The sequence below is a fragment of the Ornithodoros turicata genome, chromosome 2 (genome assembly GCF_037126465.1).
Source record: "Ornithodoros turicata isolate Travis chromosome 2, ASM3712646v1, whole genome shotgun sequence".
Taxonomy (NCBI): Eukaryota; Metazoa; Arthropoda; class Arachnida; order Ixodida; family Argasidae; genus Ornithodoros; species Ornithodoros turicata.
The window spans coordinates 94,170,917-94,193,965 of record NC_088202.1 but is presented as its reverse complement, the minus strand read 5'-3'; positions in this window follow the sequence as shown (position 1 = coordinate 94,193,965).

The following is a 23,049-nucleotide window of genomic DNA, read 5'->3' as shown; positions in this document are numbered from 1 at the left end:
TGTAGGAATGCATTATTCGATATTTAATGTTTTGGTGATATTGTCAGTCGGGGTTTTGACACAAATAAAGGTTACGGATATTCTCAAAGGGCTGGAATAAAATACTAGACTGAAATGTAGGGTTACAAAAAACACTTTATATAATTCTGCTGTCAGTCCAGTGTGGGCAGCGTTTTATCCAGCCGGATATCATCGCTGAGCCAACGTCGTCAGCTCTCACGGGCCCGTTGAGGCGTATGAAAACGGCACTCGGTGCTCAATGCATTAGAGTGAGAACACAACACACTGTGTCATTACATGCGAACCTCAAGCAAAAACTTTTATTTCGCGTGTTAACGCCGCGAAGCAACTGTGGCTATAAGCGGCGTAGAGATGTGGACAGATGGAGAGAGGACAGTAGGAAGGAGTGGGGGACAGGGGGGTTAGTATGTGTCCTGGGACGACTTCAGAGGGATCTGTGCCGACATTCATCTGGAAGGTCTTCGCAAAACTCAGGGAAAACCTCAGACAGCACAGCCGGTGGTAGGATTCGAACCCACCACCTACCAGTCTTCAGCACGACCTTGGCTACTACCAACAAGCGGGACATCAAGCAAGAACTACCAAGAACTACCGACCTACATACTGACCTACAAATGGATGAGATGACGAGATTAATACTGGTGACGGTGCCATCACCGTCAAAACGAAGGTTTTCGCCTTTTTTTTTTTTTTTTTCTTCCTTGAGCTGTTACCATTGGAGTTGGGAATATATGTTGCAATGGATGAGGGCAACTCCCACATGAACTTTCTTCTTCTGGTAAGAAAACGTGTGGTTCCGATGGCAAATTTCGCAGTTCAATTCAGAAAATTTAATTTCTCGCAACTTACAATTGAGGAAAGTGCCCGGAAGTCATGGCAAAAGCGTCGTAAGGATGAAGAGCGTACAACCCACAATTTTTTGACTGGATTTTGCAGCGACAGCTGTATCATGTAGGTTTTGCTACGGTGACGGTAATTATGGCGAGCGTATCAGAAACGAAGTGACGTCACAACGTCACGTGGTACAGTGGATACCACCAATCACATCACAACACATAAGGCATCACACGACCTGCAGCACTGCCATTGGTCCGCACGATAGCCAATCGCAGCGCAGGAAGAAGGAAATAATTCTATGGCTCTGTGCTTGTAGCCGTTGTAGCAGAACCAGTCTCCTCATAATGGAGCAGCCCCGCAATGTTCGTACGCCATCTGAAGAGAGAGAGTGGAAAGCGCAGCGCGCCGCTTCTGTTCGTGAGTGTCGTCGTAGACAAAGTAAAGCATAACGAGAAGCCGCACGTGCCGTGAATAGGAGAAGGCGGGAAGACTCGGAGGTGAGACGACGCGAAGCGGAGGCCACGGAGCGAAGTCGAGAAGACCCAGCAGTGTGACAACGCGATAGCGAGCGTGAGAGACGTAAACCGTTCGAGGCGTGTATACCTGAAACGAGTGCGCATCCGTGGGCGTTTCCAGTGGCCGACGCAGGGTTTGCGGACAAGTTTTTCGATAAGGAGTTCGGATATGCGTGCGACCTATGCGATACATCGTGGTTGCGGACCGACGTGGCACACGCACGCGCGCAACATTACGAACTGTTCAGCAACGAGTATTGTGACCCTGGTGTGTCGCGAGAATGTGCCCATCTTAATCACAGGAAACTTGGACATCATGATCGAAAGGACGAGTAATTTCACAGCTCTCTCGCTTCCCTGTGTGTCTTGTCGGACGTGAAAGCACCCACCACTCGCAACGGTACACGCATTGACCTAGTCCCCGAAGACAATAACATTCCCACGGAGTTCCAGTACCTAGCCTTCCCAACATACTTTACTGATCATAATGGTCTGTTGAATAAAGCGAGTGTGAAAACAGTTGTCTTTGTGTGTGTGGTAAACACAACCGTGAAAACATTGCGCGGTAATGATACTAATAGAGCTGTCGCTGTCACTTCTTCGCACGTGGGAGACGCAAAGGCGTGTCTTTTTGATACGATTTTTAACACGTTAGGTGAAACACCCTGTATCATTATATATACAGGTTTATCCTCAGCATTATACTTTTAAAAAAAAAAATCTATAAGAGCAGCATCGATGCCGTTTTGCAGTTGGGTTATACGGCCTACCGGACATCCGCTAGGAGGGAGTATGCAAATACTATGCGTCTCATTACTAAATATTCATTAACTCTTTCGTTATTGAATTTGTTATTAAAGTTAACTCTTTAATTAACTCTAATTTAGATAGCAGAATGGAAAAAAATCCTCCTTGAAAGGCTTTTTTTGATACTGAAATGGGAACGCACGTTGAAATATCCATTGCCGGATTTTGCTAACGCAAACGAGTCGAAACCGAAACCGCGTGGACCAGGAACGCAGGGAGGACAGCGCTCATTGCACGTTAGAGAGCCACATGCTTTGGAGAGACAGAGGTGATCGGAGTAGGCGGCGATCTGCTGCGCAGATCGACCCCTTTGCGTTTACCTATAGTTAACGCTTTGTGGCCCGAATAAGCCTCTGACGGCGAAGGTGATGCGCTCCTCAGGTGCGCGGTTTGGGTTTCGCCTCAGTTGCAAAGCAAAATTCGGCGATAGTATTTCAACATATGCGCCCGATTCAGGATTTTTTAAAAATATCGTTATGTCGTAAGTAGAGTCACACACTTCATGTGCAACAGGCAGCTCTAAGTTGTATTGAGATATGTCAAGTCCTTACGCATGCTCACAACCTGTACATTCCTTTAAAGAGAACAAAAAACTTTTTGTTAGTAACAACTTCACGCTATATACCACATTTATAAAAGAAATTGGTCCGGTACCTGACGGACGACTGTCATGACCATTGCAGATGTCTTCCTCTCCTGTTCCTTCCACTTCCATGAAGTCATCACCCTAACATTGTTAAAAAAAAAGCCATATAAATTGATGGGGGTCTCATTTCATAGAAAATTAAATGAGGCTACCAGGCACGAAAGGCATCAGCCTGATGAGGTGCCTAGCACCAATACAGTGTGCGATAACTGAGATATTACCACTACGAGCGTACAGCAAATCACAACCACATAAATAAAATACACAATTCCACCGAGCTGTGCACATTTTCCCACACACACACACAGAGAAATACATAAGACTTCAACAAGTTTGTGTAACTCTGTTTTGAAACTGGACACAGGAAGGCCATTTCCAATCAGCTGAAAAAATTTGTTCGGAAAAGGAACGGTTTCTGCTGATTTCCGTAGTTGGTCCGTAGCAGTGGAGCCTTGTAAGGTCGTACAGAAATGGATTTCATACCGTAATGGCAAGTGTTTGAGATGGCGCTAAAAGATCCTGAATTTGCAAGGCAATTTTGTATAAATATCTGATTTGCAACAACAACAACAAATAAGTTAATGATAATGAATGGAGAAATTCGCCACTTAAGGTGCGGCCCACTACCCCAAGGCACAATGATTTGCAAGTGAACGCTTTGTCTACTGTATTTTGCATGTCTTGAAGGAGCTGAGGGGCTGGATGGATGGATGGATTGTAGTGGCACCTCTGGTGGGCCTCTTTACAACGATGGTCCAGCACATTGCACCTGTAGACATGGTTGTTGTACACTAGGCTTTCTTTCTTTTTCTTTTTTTTTTTGTGCACTGCAATTTTATTGTAGTTGCCCTCTGTAGTGTTTCCGCAGATAAGACAACAATAGTACAGCTTGGGGTAAACTATGGATTTCAACTTACGTTGGTTTAGAATCCAGAGCCCTTCTTTACTATATGCAGTATGCTGCATATTATAAGGAAAACAAATAGAAGAAAAGTTGTACCTGATCCCTGCCTTGTATTTCCAACACTTGGTTCCACATCTTGTCCAAGGAAGTCATACACTACATTGGTGCACACTGCTATGACAATTAAAATGTTACACCTAGGAATACACGGCTTCATTTTACGTACTGTGGATGTTGCTTACTGCATTGGCATGGCTGCATTCTGAACAACACCCGGAATTGTACATTATATCTTTTGATTTAGTGCGTAAACTTAAGTTTTCTTTAATCCTTATTTTTCTTTGTTGCGTAAATGATCTCCTAATATCTGCATGCTACAACGTAATCTCACAAGAGGAGTAATCACTGTATAAATTATACAGAAGACACTAACTTCGTAACGTCCAGATGCAACAGTGTTGAAAGACAGGTTCAAGGAAAGCACTGCAGACTGCTCTAGGCGGAGGTTCTTTGTACTCAAACTGAGGGGTCCGTCTCATAGTCTGCATTCTTCAAATACGATTGGCAAAATCCGCTGCCAACTATACCTGCCGCTGCGGTTGAACGCGCAGTATCGTACGGAACTAAATGCCCGCCGAGAAATCTCGCTTTGACGACACATCCGAGGCATGTCAAATGACGTCTGTGTACCTCGATAAATTGGTCGTCGTTCCAAAAGATATAAATAAAGAAAACTTGCAAATACACACACTATACTAACGCTGCGAAACAGCGCGCTGGATCCCGAAAGGCCCGAAAGTCGTCGTAGGTCGTAGCCTCGTACCTAGTTCTTCCTTCCGCGGAAGTCGCTAATTGGATTATCGCAGTTATAAAACAGGTCGCAGATTTCGAAGCAAATACATACTTTTCATTTCCAGACATTGTGACAACAGTATATCGGAGTAAAAATGTTGGTTCTTGCTGAAAGTTGTTGTTGTAGTGCTCGATCACGTGACGGCATTCTGCGCGCTGATTGCATGGGCGATTGACGTCATCCCAGTGGGATGACCAGATGAGTTTTCTATATATGCGTACGTTTTCTTGGTTTGACGCTAGGTATGCCAGCGTCGGCGTGAACCACGATGTTCAAAATTAGAGTTTACGAAAACTAGAGGTGTTGAGGCATGCATTTTCGTATGTGAAGTTGCTTTTATGTATTCTATCGGTAGCCACTGCGGAAAAGTCTCTCCAGCTTCTGGTCAGAGACCCTTTAACGTCACCTACACTCCGTCACTCCTGCACAAGATGGGCAGACGCGACAACGCCAACTGCGATGGCTCCGGCGCCATCGCTGACGTAGCCCACCTCCTGCTAACGTGCCCGACGTTCTTGGCACCCCGTGCCGCCCTCGCCCAACGCCTCCAAGCCCTGGGCCACCACCCCCTCTCGCTCGCTACACTCATCGAGTCTGTCCCGCGCCCTGGACAACGGGATGTTACCAAGGCACTCTTCGAGTACCTCAAGGCCACCGAAATGATGACCACCCTCTAAAACACAGGCGGCTAGCCTCACCGCCCGCAGCCGTCGTTGCCATCGCGGCGTTTCCCACACCTTTTTTTAAGGAGTAGCAAGCCGGCACTTGCCTGGCTGGCATCTCCTTTTGTGTGAATAAACATATACCCCCCCCCCCTCTGTGTCAAGAATGCTAGCGTACAGTCGAGGGCATCTTGAAGCCGCCGTTACTGTGTACTGGTAACTGTACGCCCGATGTCCATAGGCAGATGTCATCGGCGTACATACTGATGTGTATATTTTTGTGCAGTTGCTGTGGAAGGTCCGCCATAACCACATTGAAAAGCAACGAACTGAGAACGCTGCCTTGTGGTACTCCACCCGGGAGGTCGTACCTGTCGCTGTCTCCATCTTCTGTCTTCATGTATACGGACCGCCCTCGAAGAAAATCCGCAACCCAACGTAGGGTCCGATCCTTGATCCCGCGATCATACAGTTCATGGACAACATGGCTGTGGCTTACCGTGTCGTACACTCTTCGGATATCGAGGAACACTGCGACCGTAATCCGACCCTCGGCGCGCTCGTGTTCTACAAAGGTAATTAGGTCCAGGATCCCGTCCATGGTGCACCTGCCTTTGCGAAAGCAGGACATGCAGTCTGGGAATTGCTTCTCCGTCTCTAAAAACCACTCCAGTCGGCTTAAAACCATCTTTTCTAGCACTTTACATACACAGCTCCATAGACTTATTGGCCTGAAGGATGATATGTCCCGGGGTGATTTCCCTGGCTTTAAGACCGGAATGATCCTGGCTACTTTCCACGATGTCAGAAGTTCAGCATCGTACCAGCTTTTGTTAAAGATATCTAGTAAAGTCTTCTGTGCTGCGACATTCAGATAGAGGATATGTTTGTAGGTGACACCGTCGGAACCCGGTGATGATTTGCTGCTTCGTGATTGTGTCGCTGCATTAAGCTCGGCGAGAGTGAAGCTCAGGCCTAATGCACCTGCTGAGGGATCTTCGGTCAATATTGTAGTGTTCTTGGCGATCTCTTCCGACAGGCGATATGATTGAGTCTTTGACGCCTCGGATGGCCTAGTAAGCAGGCTTCAGAATTCGTTTGCGATGGATCTCTCATCGGAGTTTCGATGCAGGGCAAGTGCTCTAAACGGGTACAGTTGCCTATTTGTTGATCCAAGTGCCTTTATCATATGCCACACACGTGTAGCGGGGATAAATGGTGTAAGCGTGGAGCAGAACGACTGCCACTCTTGCCGGGGTAACTTTTGTAAATGACGCCGGATGTGACACTGGAGGCGGCACGTTTCACGATAGTCGCATAGATTCCCAGATCGGCGGGATCTTCTTACTGCTCGCCGTCGGATTGCTCGAAACCGTTCATACTTCACGTCAACCCGAGCATACGTTTCGGGCACTGAGACTACCTTACAAACACGATGCCGCACACACAACACGGTCCTACTCGGACCGTGGGCTTGTTGGGAGGAGTACACCTACACCTCATAACCTGACAGCCTGAATGTGGAGTCCACTCTTGGTTCAGTCAGAGCTAAGATAGGGAACTTATGGCGAAAGACGAAGTTACGGAAATCCCCTATTTTCTGACGCAGGCTGTTGCAGTTCCACTGGAAGATTGTTGCAGTCTTTGCAGTTGTAGCCGCATGCGGATGAACATTTCTTAATGGGTTCGTGGCCATGACGGATTTTTGATGGATGCAGGGAGCTATACATAAGCCGTTTTAGTACCTCCTTCATGGAGAGACAATGGAGAGACAATTTCAGTGGCGATTTGATTCTGCGGGTGGACGTTTAGAGAAGTGAGGTAGTTCCTTAGGGCAATGAAGAGAGGTCGCACCATTTCGTACAGCATCGTGGAAGCGTCAACGAGGTCTGGGGACGTCACATCTGTGACATGTCGTCTAGTAGTCGGTGACTGACTGCTAAGCACGTCATCTCCCGAAAGTTCGTCTTGAGGGCTCTTCGAGGCTTTGCGCCCAGGAATGGACTTGGGGACTGGACTATGTCCTGGGGGATCGTGATGACTGCCACCGCCCGTACCACCAACCTCATCTTTGTATGTTCTGTGGGTCTGATAAGCACTGACTGTACTGGAGATGGGCTGCGGACGATGTGCATGCTCCGCGAGGTCTAGTCGGTCGGCGGCCTTTAAGCGGGGAAAGTCGCTGTAGGTTCATATTTCAACTGAGGGTCGCGCCCTGTCTGGTGCCCTTTGCTGCGCGTGCATTGGCTGGTTGGTTAGCGCTTCGCCTTGGGGTGGCGTTCAGATTTCGATCTGTACTGTGGTGCAGTGCCGAAAGCTAAGCCTTCAGCGCTGCATGATTTAAGGTGCGCAAGCCTGCTTTATTGTGTGCTCCTGAACGAAGGCGGCTTTATTTCACCGTGTGGCCCCAAATACAGTTCCCAAATTTTGTCAAATATGCATTAGGCGCATCGCCTTTATACCAAGAACGATGAAGAACATTGCATCTGTTCAGATTTTTTAATGCATATTTCGAAGATTATTGGTGCATAGTTGCATGCATATTGCGCGAGTTTTTAGCGAATATCTATCCGCGCTCTAGTAATTAGTAACCTGCTTCAACTGTGTCACGTCGTATCATGTGGTACCTGTCCGCCAATCCAGGGCGGCCTCCCTTTGCTTCCCTTAACGGACGTCTATGGGTAACGAATATCAACCTTCAAATTCATTAACGTGAAAAGCATGATGAACTGGCAGTTTGCGCTTTCTGTGTGCGATCAAAACTGCGAATTCTACGTGGTGGTACACAAAAACATGGTGGTTGTATTTCACTTTACAGCCCCTTTAAAGGCCTACAGATAGAAAATTACGATGCGCTCCTCTGTCCCGGCGTGTCCTGCGTTTCTCGATTACCTTGCAGACCGCAGAGGCGTCAACAAATCCGAGTTTGAACGGCGCCCGTGGAAAGATTTTTTGTCTACGAGTATACGACAGCGCAGCTCATTTTACCACGGTACAATACCACCGGCCAGAGAAGGGTAAAAGGAGACACAATAACGAGCATTTCACTACTTCCGTCCTTATTCTACAAACGGTTCGAACTACCGAATCCATAAATACGTATGAGCCAAGATCTTCGAGATAAAATCGGCGGTGCAGCAACTCCGCCAGTATTTTGTGTTTGGTTATCGCCGGCGACTCGCTTCAACGTGGCTACATGGCACGCCAGCTGCCGCAGAAACCGTGGACATACTTGTATTCTGTATCCACGGTATAGCTCTCACCCTTTCGCTTTTTTCTTCGCGTCCCAGCTGCCATTCGACATTCTTGCCTCTATAAATGACCCATCATAAGAGGACTGAGCGACGCCTACACGGAGGAAGATGTTAATGTCCACTTGAGCTCACTGCCGAGCAGTACATCTGTCGCCAGGGCGACGCTTTGGCGAAGGGTCCTTTGTGGTCTGCTGTCGCCATAACTGGCTTCACAGGGAGGTAATTGTTTCCCGCTCGGAGTTCCAGAGTGAACGATACAGGTTATCATGCGATAAGACATGTGTGGGCGAGCGTCGAAAAGCAATTTCTTCTGGATTTTCTTCTGGAGGCTGTGAGGCGACGCAGTTACTTTTCGCCATGCGAACTGATAGAGTATGGCGAGTAAAGGAAAACAGTAAAGGACCGCATCAGCAACACCGTCCCTACTTTGTCAGCGTTCAACGTCGTGCATATTTTGTGGGAACTGCCGCATCTTTGTCTACATCGAGTAGTATGCACAATGGTACTAACATAATTCATGAAAAGATGGCGTATATGCAGACCAGATGGTGGATGAACTCCATAATATAAAAGCCGGAGTATGGGCGCACACAGAGACGACACCAACACACGGCATACTAATAACATAACTAATATAGTAATTCATGCACCTTTTTCACTTGTCTTCACCCTGAGGAGTTCAGAGGAGGATCGATTCGATGAACAACTTATTATTTGATCTTTCTTTATGTGGCACCGCTTACGTTTGTCTCACTACACGCACTGCAGCTAAGCAGCTGCTACCTATTCCCAGTACCACGCAATGAGTCCGCCCGCTTCACATTCATGAATCGTCGTAGCTATAGGCCTTATATAGAACGGCGTAGATGCAGGCTAGCTAGTGGCAAACTCCATGATAGGCAAGACTGAGCGATGGGCGAAGACACGTCAACAAAACACCAGCCCAAGGGCTCAAAAAGCTTCCAGTCCTCTCTTGGACCACATGCCCCACAACCAGGAACTTCTTCGTTTTTTTTATTTTTTATTTTTTATGCTTCTCCTTCTATCTAAATTTTCCATGAACGCTCCCGCTCGTTGTATACAATCTAAAAGCAGAACTACACTAGTCAACCGCTGCACAGAATGATCTCGTTACCAACCATAATTTGAACAACAACAAATACGTGATGACCACGGCATGAGATGTTTCACCATTGTGGTGCTATGCCTTACCCCATTAGTACCATTACATTGTTATTCCTTTTAATTTCTTGTTAATCAGGCAGGCTGATGTGACGATTTTCTTCAATCTCATTAAATCTCATAAGCTAAGCGCCATTGAACATTTCGGTATACAATTTGTGTTATTCTGTGCATTTTTGTTAATTTTTAGCTCATATTTGCGAAAAACAAACAGGTATGTTTAAGATACTGCATCTGTATATGTTTAATTCCTGAAAAATGTTCGAGGTCTTTGAAAACATTTTACTGTAGAATTTATCCTGTATCCACGTGCTATACCATGCAGCATGGTATAGTGCATGGAGGATAAATTTCACGGTTAAAATGTTCGAACATGAAGAAGTATTGCATAACATGATGTAATCTTGCTGGTCGTGTCCAGCATTAACGGCCCATGCCCAGATTTTTCTTGGGATCGGAAGAACTGATATCCGGCCTTTTTTGCTTTTTTTTTTTTTGCCGTCACTTATAAACTACAGTAAACGTTTAGAAAAACTGTATGGTTCTGTTAATCACTACGGGAAATGGCAGTTTGAAAAACTGGGGGACACCGTCATTATAACGGACGACATATTCCACGGTCCACCGTGAAAGAAACGGGGCAGATTTGTCAGCGTTGCTGCCAGGGATTTGCCCGCTTTTTACGGTGAATTTTTTTACAGTGAGACCAAAGGAAGCTCATCTGCAGTCAATAATGAAGTCCACTGCATTCCAGAAGAAGCGCAGCAAATTCCAAAGCACAGCACGTTACAGGAAACCTGTAAGAAATAAGGAAGAAAATTAGCTAATTGGCTAATGCATGAAGCAAGGATACTTGTTTCCTTTTTCTGATTAGTTAATTGATAGTAAATGTGCAATTTGTGCTGACAGTTGGTGTACTTTTGAACTCAGTCGTGTCAGTTCACACCTTTCCGCATTTCTGAACGCTTCTGAACTTCCGTTAGCATGTTTAAAACGCAAAGACGATTGTTGCCACGTAAAATGCGCTGCGTGTATTGGTCTCTCTTTATTCACAAAAAGTGTCGCGCACCAACTTTTTCCATCTAACTAATCACCTAGAGTCAGCTATACATCTGTTAATTCTACATTTCTCCCAGTTTCACTGTTCCTCATTCCAACTGTTACTGACTGCTTTTGAGCTTTTGATTGTACATACCATCAGATCAATGTAATACAGTTTCTTTATATGTTTATACATTCAGTAATATGGGTGCAGTACAATAGAATCCTCTTGCGTGCAAGCCATCCCCTGAGCACACGATCATAAATCCGTACACTGCAAAGGGTCATTTGTAGGAAACCGCTGTGCGTAAACACGTGCTTTATGCAACCGCGTTGCTGATTCTCCCACGATCGGCGCTGGGTGCCTTGGCCTTTAGGGCCCCTTTTAAAGTGGCCCGGGAGGTGCAGCTGCTGCACGTGAATCATTAATAGCCCGTCATAGATCACACCTGTACCTGCTGCTCGTTATTTCATATCGAGGTGCTTAACGATGGGCGAAATACTGGCGTAATCTCATGAATGTTTGGTGAGCCGTTCATATAAGCTACAGTGTAATGGTGGGCTCTGTGCTCCTCAAAAAGGGATTTGGGAAATAATTTCGCAGCAGCTCGACGAAAGTGGCGCCACGATATGTTGTACTTTTTTTAAAAAATAATAACTTATTATGCGAACGAATAACTTATCATTCGTGGAGTTATTTTTCCAGGTAGTTATAGAGAAAGGTGGAGGTTATGGGCACCCTTGACCCTCATTTTTTTCAGCAAGGAAGTCTGCCTCGAAGAAAAGGAGTGTGAGCTCATTAATATCGTCATCCTCTATTTAGATCGCAGCCAGTATAGTCATCATCAAAACAAAACGTTTTATTTGTTTATTTTTTTTCTATTTATTACGTTACCAACATCGCCAACAGGCATTACAGTACACTCTTAAACCCGTACCTTTTATTGTAACTTTTAGAAACATGTAACTCCTATATAGACGTAGATTTCGAGATTTCTTATAGGTTACACCACTGTAACGTATATTTAGAGGTTAAAAGCCACCAAGGTCATGTCTTTACAACACGAATAGAAGTTACATCTCGGAAAAAACAAAAACAGCTTGTTGTAACTTATAAATGTACCCTCTACTCCGACACTGTAACTTCTAAGCGAAATCTCCAACGATAATTTCTTTGTTAGTTTCTTATCGTTTGTTTTCCTTCTGTTTTTCAGCATAATGCCACGTTTCAGCTTCCCATTCGAGACGACAGTTGGGAATCTACGCTGTTATTTTTTATCTGTTTCAGCGTCATCTATACGTCGACTACATGTTATCAATGCTGTATGAACACAGATTATAAGTTCCCAGTCTGGTATACTGATAGTATGTTTCTTTCTAAAAAGTGGAAAACCATTGTCAATGCCGCAACCACCAAGATTTCAGATTTCGCTGCGTAGCCGAGCGTGGTCTAGGTCTATCCACACTGAGAGCGGTTTCCTTGAAACGCTTAACGCTCGTCGTCCGTCCGTTAACAAGTGTAATCTGTTTTAATCAGTGGTTTTCCTCGCGTTTATCATAGTATCGTCAGGAACAACGGAAAAGCTAGATGTCGCTAACAAGGATATTTTCGGTGTTCTCAGGGGAAAGTGTAGTGAGTGCGAAGATTGCAAAGAATATATAACCGAAAACGAACGTCACCACCGCAGCCCTAATTCACACACTTCATACACTGGGTAAGTGTACATTTTGTGCTAGGTACGTGCGTTATTTTGATAGCAAGAGCTCTTAGCGCATGTTTGTTGCGATTATGGCAAGCGTTTTGCGGTCCTACATATGAACGCCACTAACGCTTGCTACTTTTCAGCTCTTAGTTGGTCGCCAAGTCAATAGACCTCTACCTGTTTGTAAACAAATGACGTCATACTGTTCGACAGCGCCAAGAGTTTGGTAGAGTTGAACTACGTTCAAAGCAAGGTCATGCCCGAAAGCCACGGTTTTGAGGGGATTACGATGGTCTCTGAAAGGGACGCGACCTTCGGTTCTACTTTTCTTTCAATAGGAGGCAGCAAACAATTGCCAATTCGTGGAACCCAGCTCCCCCCTTCCGAGCTGTTTCGGTTTCTGTCTGTCTACCAACGTCATGATGACGTTTCTCGTGTAGAGGTTTATACACCGGCGTGCATTTTGCGAGCTGCGGATATATGCATCGAGATATATAATTCGCAGCTTCCTACTTGTTGTATTCTTACGCTATTCTAAGACTCAATCGCGGAGTTAACGCCTTCCCGCATTTATGCTGCTTTGTACCTTGTGCTTTGTACGGATTTGAATGGTTCCGTAAATGTTACTCTCATTGCCCAAACTTTTGTTCCCAGGATCCCACATGCAGGTTCACACACCGTCACCAGCGCAATGCAGTACCTCACAAACTCGTCCCAGAGCGCCTCCAACGCTGATAACGCAGTAAGGTAGTGTCTCGTGCGTTACTGTACACTCATATTCCTCAAGGTTGTGTGCGTTTTATGTAATACTGTATTGCCATTTGCGCTCGCCTCTGCAACACGAATGTGGAATAAATTTTTTTCTGCTGCAATTCTCCATTTCGTTGGGTCTGTTCAGCTTAGCAAACATAGGTCAGTTGTTTTGACTCGCTGGCTTCCTCGCACTTTTATGCATTGCTTCTCACTTAGAAGATAGTTCTTTATTCCACATACATGGTAAAGCGACCATGGTTTCTCCTCACATCAGAATCGCACTTGTGCACAATGTGTCACTTCACGACAGACTTCTGTTTTTGTAATATACATATGTTCAAGATCTCCTTTTCTGCTGGTTCATTTTGGTACCTTGGTGTGTTCTGTAAAGGTCTGTCCACATCCCACGCACAGGGTGTTTGTTTTTATTCGCATCACACCAGCGCTCATTGGACAGGTGGGTTATGTTAATTTTCGCAAATTAACCCATCCGTAGTTACAAACATTTCCGACATTTCCTGACGCATGTGTTTGTAACTACGGATCGATTAATTAGCAAAAATTCACATAACCCACCTGCCAAATGAGCGCTACTCTGTTGCGAATAAAAATAAACATCCTGTATAAAAAGCCGCACGTTGGCGTAACCTTTACGGGCAGGTGCTGGATTGAAGGCCGTAACCTCTAATTAGTGGGTTTCCTTGTAACTTTTATAAAAGGTACTGCTCAGAGGGTACCTGGTAGCTTCTGAAATAGAGGGTAAAATATTGCGATTTTTTACCCTTTACTAAAGGGTACCCAGTTAAGAGTGTAGGTGGTGCACAAGTATCACAACCATACAACAACCAGCCACACGACATAAACATACTAAATCACTCATGTTAGAAATCACTAGCGCAGAGTTTAACGTAAAAAAAAACTTAGCATTTTGCTCAGAAACTACAGCACTAGACAAACCATTCCATAGGAATATTGTCCACGAAAAAAAAAAAGAGTACTTAAATACATTGGTCCTTGAACTAGATTCAGAAATTTTCTTTACATGATTTATCCTAGGTCTATCCTAGATCCTATCCTATCCTAGATCTATCCATGATTTATCCTATTCACGTATTACTGTGAATTTGCTCGTCCAGAATCGTCACGGTTATTAAATAAACGAATTAAGTTAATAAAAACAGCGCCAGTATATCGCGATTTGTGTTCGCGACAGCGATATCCTCTACAACGATACGGTGTCAGATCCGTGATCGAATGAAGAAATCGTCTGCTCTCGGGGTCTTTTGCAGCGGTGAGAGCAGACGAATTCCAAAAGGTGACCGAGGATAATGGCGACGCCAATAAATTTGCTGTATGTGGTCAAATGAAAGACGCATACTGTAAAATGTGGCCGAACAACAGTGCCAATACCTCTGGACTGGGCTCATGGGTATGGGCTCGCCGTATGGGCTCATGAACACACCAGTGTGATATCGGCAAACATAAAGTGCAGGACAAACTAAGGTGTTCCATCTTGCACATGTGTCACGCACATCTAAGTATTTGTTAAGTTGATGTCTGAAGTATGTTGTTGGCACCCCTCGTACCCTGCCTGCCGTACAACTGCACAGTGTCCGACAAGGCTGAAAAACAGTTGGATGACTATATATTTGTGAGTTGACCGAGCGGCTCCTGTCTTACGTTGCGAAACGTTGAAGAAACGTAACGGCATTGAGAAACGCACATAATAAATAAATAAATAAATAAATAAAAATATCATCATCATCACTGACGATAAGGGCATATTCATGCAGAGGCATGGTCTTTGGTGCAGACATGTGGGATGGCCCTGAAAAGGGCCTTTTTGCCATAGCCCTGGGGTAATTGAAGCCGTTGACGTAGATCAACTTATCCTTGATAATATCCAACTATTCCTTGATCAGGGAAATACAACACCTTCCAGGGGAAGTAGCCTATGTACGTGACGGATGAGAACAGGTTCCGGATTGTGCGGACAACACATACTGGTATCTGGCGCCTATCCCTTGGACCAAGATATCCCCAGATCCAGTTTGTAAAGCATGCATACGCTGCATATCTGATGGACCTGTCAGAAGTAATGCAGATGCATGTCAATCCCGCGTTTGGTTTCCTTGCGTCGCAATAAATGAAAACGTGCCACTCTATAAACAATAGTGCAAGTTCAGAATCGCAACAGACCTGTTTTCGCTCGGAACCAGTGGCCGTAGTTGACCGCTGTATCACCGATGCGGAGCGCCGTTGACGATTAAAAGTTCCCGGCGTGTGCAAAAATCAGGGAACAGCGTACATGTTGCCTGATGCAGCGTACACCGCCGTCGTTAACAGCCGCTATACCCTGTCTATACAGCCATGCCGCATATGTACTCGTCAGCCTCGTGCGGCGAGCAGTGGCTACGCACACACCTGCAACGTTTGTACAATTTAGAAGCGGTGTCACGACCAGGCGGAACATATATCAATCAAATCAAATCAAATCAAAATATTTTTATTTGGAGCTTTAGGTGCACATGATAGGTGGGACTGCGAGGACAAAGCCTGTGCTGCTGTCCCGAACATGATAGAACACAGCAATAAACGCACGTCTTGTGGGCCTACCGGGTTATAACCAGTTTGTAAACATAAACTATAATAACAAAAAAGAAAAAAGAGAGAGAAAAATGTGGTATCTGCATCAGTTACACGCAAAAATAACCTTGTGATACCACAAAAGGGGGGAGACACTATATACCTATATATATCTATATCGATTAATACACAAAAGGATAGAACAAGGCTGACATCGATCCTATCACATCTCCGACAAAAGGAAGAGTTTCAAGTGTTTTTTAAAAGCTGGGAAATTATTCATTTGTCTATATTGTAATGGGAGTGCCTTCCATAGCTTTGGGCCTTTGTACCCCAATTTTTGTAGTCCAACGTTAGTCCTTTGTTGTGGCACTCTGAGATACATATAATTTCTTCTTAAACTGTAAGAGCAGGTAAAATACTCCAACTGAACCACGCGGGAAGTCTGCTTTGAATAAACCGTACGGTGCATGAATAGTAGCACCTTGTATTTGAGTAACGTAAAAATGTCCATGACGGATAATACGGAGAATGCAAAGGAAATCGACTGTCCCGGTTCTATTCTCAGTATTACTCTCAAGGCGCGTTTCTGCTATACCAAAAGTTGTGCGTAACGCGTTACTAGTAATTGCGTTACTTGTAATCAATTACTTTTTTGAGTAATTTTTCGAGTAATCAATTACTTTTTGGAGTAATCGATTACTCAGTAATTGATTACTTTTCCGGCAGAGATTAACTTATCTTTCAGATGTTCTGCCCCAAGTGAAGCCCCTCGTGTCGTCGGCCTTTGTTGTCACAAACGCAGGTCACTGTAATAACGTTCTGGAATTTCAGGTCTCTCCCTAATCTTTTCCTACACCAGTGTGGTGGTACCTGAACCTTTGGAGGTTTAGTGAGTCATGGGGAAGTTCCAGGCAATGTTCTTCCACAATCGGGTCAACGTCTTCCCGGGCGATAATTGCAGTAGACGTAGAGATCTACCTGTCCTACGCGTTTTTGTTTTTCGCGTTATTTTAGCTGTTCCGCTGTTGAACTTTTTTTTTTTTAAGAGCCACACAAGACGGGTATAATTTGTGTGAACGCAGAGTAACGACCGGAGTAACGCGTTACTTTTTTACTCGTTACTCAATTACATTTGGAGTCGAGTAAGTGGTAACGGTAATCAATTACTTTTTGCGTTGAAGTAATGGCAACGCTAATCAATTACTTTTTTCGAGTAACGGGCACAAGTCTGCAGAGGTTGAAGAACACTCCGATAAGTTAAGCCATAAATTTCCAATGCATAATGCAGATGCGAATGAACTAGTGCATAATAAATTTTAAGAAGAATATTGATAGGAAATAGTGACGCCACTTTCGAGAGCGCCTGAAGGCCTGCCAGCATTTTTCGTTTCACGTTTCACGTCGTTTCACGTTTCATTTTCCTCACATGATGTTGCCATGTGAGGTGTTCATTTAGTGTCACCCCTAGAAACTTCACTGAGTGGACGCGAGAAAGTACATGGGAATCAAAGTGGACTTGTAGGTTTTCCAAATCTACTAACCTCTGAGCTGGGTGGAAGACGACATAATTTGATTTAGTGAAATTAGGTACTAACCGGTCCAAGGACAACCATAGTGATAGTTTGGATAGAATCCTGTTCGCTTCTCGATATAGAGTTTCTGGTGTATCTGCGTCGATGAATAGATTGGTGTCATCTGCGTAAAGGGTGCAGTCTGTTGATAGAAACTCAGGGAGATCATTTACGTATATCGAGAACAGAAGTGGGCACAAGATCGACCCCTGAGGAACACCCATTGTGCACTCGACAAAACTTGACTGGACTTTTCCAATCGTGACATATTGTATACGCAAAACAGTGCGCATTTATTGATGAGTCTTACCCAAAGTAAATCAGTTTTGAATCATCTACTACTTCCACTGGCTGACCATCGTTGTTGTGGCAAGGGTTAGCAGCGTAAGGATCATCGACGTCCCCGTAATTCAATTGGTCGGAGCCGATGAGCTCATCTTCACCGCTCAGTGACAGGGACCCGTCACTATCGCTAAATTCGCTGTCAGATATTACGAAGTCGCGCATGGCAACTTCCAACCGCAAACAACTGTTTCGTTCTTCGGTTGCCCGTTGGGAGACCTTCCGCCGTGACCACCGTAACGATGTCACGCGTGACGTTGCACGGGATGTTGGGAGGGAGTGAATCCAGCTGCAACTTCCGTCGTCTCCTATTACGGCATATTTCTGTAAATTTCTCGAAAACCATTTCGTTGTTTTGGATGAAACTATCGCGACTGTGTTTCTGTAGCACTCATTCAGCTAAGTTTCGCTCGAACTGTACGAAACCGTCCCTTTAAGTCGCAAGTTTCTTCTGCGTTCTTCTGCAAGTTTATTTTCTCTATTTTACCAACAGAAGCTAAATACTGAATATCCCATAAAACGCAAGCGTACTGAAATATTGGACGTACATAAGTGACATACAATTTTTCCTTGACTTGGGGGGGGGGGGGGGGGGGAGTTTTTAAAATTTCTAACTAATAACCGTAAAGCACGACTCGCATTGCCGGCTGTATATCTATTGTGTGTGCTGTGATTATTTCACCTTAGGACGCTAGAAAAAAATGACACTCAGATATTTATACTCCTTAACTCTTTGCAAGTGTGTTTTATCAAGCCCGTATAACGCTGTGTCTGGATTTTTACTTCTCGTGAATGACATAACCTTACATTTGTCCAAATTAAGTGGTAGTTTCCACGTGGATGACCAACAACAACAACAACAACAACAACAGATAAATTAATGTTGATGATGATTGGGAAAATTGCCCACATGAGGTGAGGTGGATAACTGTTACATATTATGTCTATGTCCTTCTGCAAAGCAACAACATCACTCCGATTTCTCTGTACAGCAAACAACAACAACATAGATGAATGGATGATGATGATGATGTACAGCAAACAATCGTCTGCAAACAACCTTATCTTTGAACTATACAAATATCATTTATATAAATTAGGAATACTAAGCGGTCCCAATAAGACTGATCCCTGAGGTAACCCAGAAGCTATCTTAGTCGATTCAAAATTCGAACCATTAATAACAACACACTGTTTTCTGTTAGCAAGATAAGCCTCAAGCCATAACAGATATCAGTCGCAATTTTTAGGGCAGATAACTTATGCAGGAGTAAAGAGTGATGGACATCATCACATGCCTTCCTAAAATTGAAAAATATCCCATCTGTTTGTACTCCATTATCAAAACTGAACGATAAACCGAAATGAAAGCCAATCCGCAGCGTTACAGAGGACATACCACAGCGTTAACAAACCATGCTGGGATGTAGAAGAAAAGTTTTACAACACAAATGGTTCATTAAGTTGCGCTATATAACCATAATGCTGTAATTATATTGAAGCCACTAGATGAACTGCATAGAGCGCAACGCCCAAGTTTCTTAAATTATTTTATGATAAAATTGTTACGGAAGATAAGAAGGATTCTAGACGCGTAAGGATTAAAACTTGTAACGAGTTACGAATCACTTACAATTCGGAAATGATATGATGCACTGATCGGGACTTAACTTACACTTTAAACATATGCAAAAAACGTATGTTGTTACGCAACACTAATTTACGTAATCAAAAGAAATAAGATGGTTATGAAGCAGTCATGTTGCGTGGTCAAATAATACGCTTTAGATTCTACAGCGGCGCCGTAGAAGAATAATGATAACTTGTGGTTTTATGTCGCAAGACAACTATGACGAGTCGATGCAATCGGAGTTCGTTGGAAACCACGCAAACACGACAGCGAGAAACATGCTTTCGTTTGCGGGGTTGTTTTTGTGTATCACGGGGCATATCTGCGCGTTCTTCAAGTTCAGCTTGCCGGGGAGAGCTCGTACAGGTCCCAACAAAAGTTTACGGAACACTGGAGGGGTGTATATAGTCATCTGAGCGACACGGTTGCTGCAAACAGGAGCAGATAGACTTACAAACAGGTGACCGGGTACGCGACGCACCTCTCAGTAAGTGTGTCCACTCCCGTTCGCCGCTAGGGTGTCGCTGAGATCAAGAAATACGTCGCTCCGGTGTTCCGTAAACTTTTGTCGGGATCTGTACATGCTGGGTCGGGCGACCAGCACCCCTTTACTTTTGGAGCTTACTAATCCTAATCCACACTACTCAGATTATTAATACACATCGGGATACTACATGATGTCTGCGCCAAAAAAGCGTGCTTCTTAGAATTCGCTAAAAGACAGGAAGACAAATACGACAGCCCACTGTTAGTTAAACGTTTCGTTGTGCCCTACATTTTGTTCGCAAAAGGCAGTCATGTGTTTACACTGCCGGAGAAAGTGCAGTTCCGTTTAAGCACGTTATTTATTGTTACGGTGATGATGTTGCCCATGTCAGATGCAGTCGGTGGAAGCCGACATCCAGTTACCTGGAAACGTACGGCATTATACTGGGCGCCGGACAAGCAGCCAGAACCTGGTCCAATAACAGGCAAAATATGACCTACTTCTACAGTACGGCCTTAAAGCACGGCACTCCGCTAGTTTCAGCGGCGTCAGCGCGGTGTGCTACTTTGCTACCTTTTGGTTTGCCTGCTTTTCACATTTTGTGCATTGATGCCTGCGTTTTGCTTCCGTTTGCAAGTGCACTTCCTGTTTCCCATGGCGTAATTTTTGAAACGAAAAATGCGTGCGTGTCAGGCAAGATAAAATGAAGCTTTTACTTTTGTACATACACGCACGTATACAGAGAAAAGGAGATATTAAACGAGAGTGGTTGCCAGCTCCCGCAATCCAATTTCCTCCACACACGTGTCAGCAGAGGAAAGAAACATGTGGTCAGCAACATTCTTTCTGGCATTTCACAACAGCAAACATGAAAAACAAACTTGCTGGCTTTCTGATGTTTTGCAGAGCCATGTCAGCGGTGTCCACATTGGTATCTTTACACGTTCTACTTTCAAGCAAAAAAGGAGAAAGCTACGTGCATCCTGTGTTACGTAGAACAACCTACGTGACCAGAATCTGCATTTCTCCGAGGCAAATGCAGTATACTATTCTCAAACTTTTAAAGATAAATGGACTTCGCGAAGAGCACATTCATGTTTGCAGGATTATGAAGAGCTGTTCGGCACTTTGCCGTAAAGGAGAAAAGCATTGGAGACTGTCAATTTCGTTGGAATAACGCGTCCTGGAGGAGCCAGTCCCGAGTGACTCGAGACTAACATCTCCATTTTTTTTCTTTTAAAAATCAATCAATCAATCGTTGGAAAGTAGCTGTCTTGAGGCTGGAACACGAAAACTGACAAGCACAACACGAGCGTTGAGTTGGCCAGTTTTTGTGTTCCAGTTTCAGAATAGTTACTTCCCATCATGTTCACCTGATGCCGCTTCCCCGTACTATGTTGTGTGTACATGTGAGGGAACATGAAACGGAAAATGTGGAGTGAGTGCCTTATCCGACGTCGCCGGTAGACGTGTCAGTGTAAATTAATGGTTACTGCACTTTATTTACATATATTGTTACAGGCAGAAAACTGCACAGGAACATCCAACATCAAGCATGCAGTAGGAATTCCCAAAGTCCTTCATCCTCTTCTACGGCGATCGCCAACACCGTAACACTCCCCCCCACCTGGGTAAGAACGGTCCGACACATTTAGGCCGCGCGTACGGCAGAGTACAAGGTACATATCCGGATCAGATACGGCTTCAGCTGGCCGACATGTGCGGAAAATGGCCGACGTGGCCTCACTCCAGGTCCTTGCCATTCTTGGGTTTTTCGCACTTCATAGGTCGCAGGTCCGAGCTGACGTTCGACGCGAAACGGGCCAATGTAACGTAGTAGTAGCTTCTGGGCTCTTCCCTGCTGTCTGAGACGCCGCCGCACAAGGACAAGAAACTCTAGCCGGGGCGCCTTCCGACGACAGGGTCTGTCGGGACCGGGACCTCGTTGTAGGGCCCCGCTCCCCAGTGGGCTTCGCTGTGTCTTAGAGATTCATCCCACCACTGCCACGAAAATGTTACAGGCCGAAAACGGAACAGGAACATTCAACGTCAAGGTGTACGAATCCCCAAAGTCCTCGCGCCCTTCATCCTCTTCTACGGCGATCGCCAACGCCGTAACACTAAATATTTAACGGTACTCTACAGCCTCTTCCTGTCAACCTTTATCGGTGCACCCTATTTTTATTTTCGAAGTATTAATCTCTGCCCTGGAGTACAGGTCATTTACATGTGTGTCTAGCCCATATCGATTAAATATAAACCTAAGTGCCCGCGCTTGAACACCCGCAATTTTCCTAAAGCTGTGAACGGATCCCACGCTTCATCTGCATATTCAAGCACGGATCGTACTCATTACTTATACGCTTGAAGTTTAGTAGCCGGCGTAGCATATGCTTTAGATTTCGTTTTAAACAGCACAACTTACCAAAAATAGCGCGTGTGATATGGTCAACAAAAGTCACTTGAAATGATAACACCAGTACACCCAAATGTTGACCCAAATAATAACACCAATGCGCCCAATCACAGAGAGTTAGTGGTTGCCTATGTTATATAATTATAGTTATAAACTTTTTTCTTCTGTGTTATATCCATGCACACATATTTGTGGGTATTCAGCTCCATTTGCCACGACTCGCACCAACTTGCAACACGCTGAAGAGAATGATTCCACTTTACGTCGTCATGGTGACTCCTATTTCCAGGATACCATACGCAGTCATTTGCAAACGATCGACACTGAACAGTAAAGTCCTTACATGTATCATTGATAAAATTATTAAATAAATAACACTTGTCCGGTCATCAAGATGTGGCGGCTCGGCACCTGCCGCTGTCCAGGAAATGTTGTCCTTCTCACAAAAAGATGTATTTGACGGTACTATGTCTTTTACTTTTTTTCATATTCCCAATTTTTCTTTGCCATCCGCTCACTGGTGGTAGCCAAGGTCATGCTGAAGACTCTGAGGTGGGTTCCAATCCTACTACTGCCTGTGCTGTCTGAGGTTTTCTCTGCGTTTTCCGACACACTTTCCAGGCGAATCTCGGCACAGTTCCCCTTGAAGTCGGCCCAGGCGATACACTAACCACCTCTGCCCTACTACATCCCGGTGTCCTCTCTCCATATTGCCACGAATCATCATCGCGAAACTTCCAGGGCAGGCACGAAACGGTACATCTCATCCCGGCGCATGCTGAAGAAGAAGCAAGAAGCTTCCAGACACATCGCCTGCCCTCTGGCAAACGCACGTG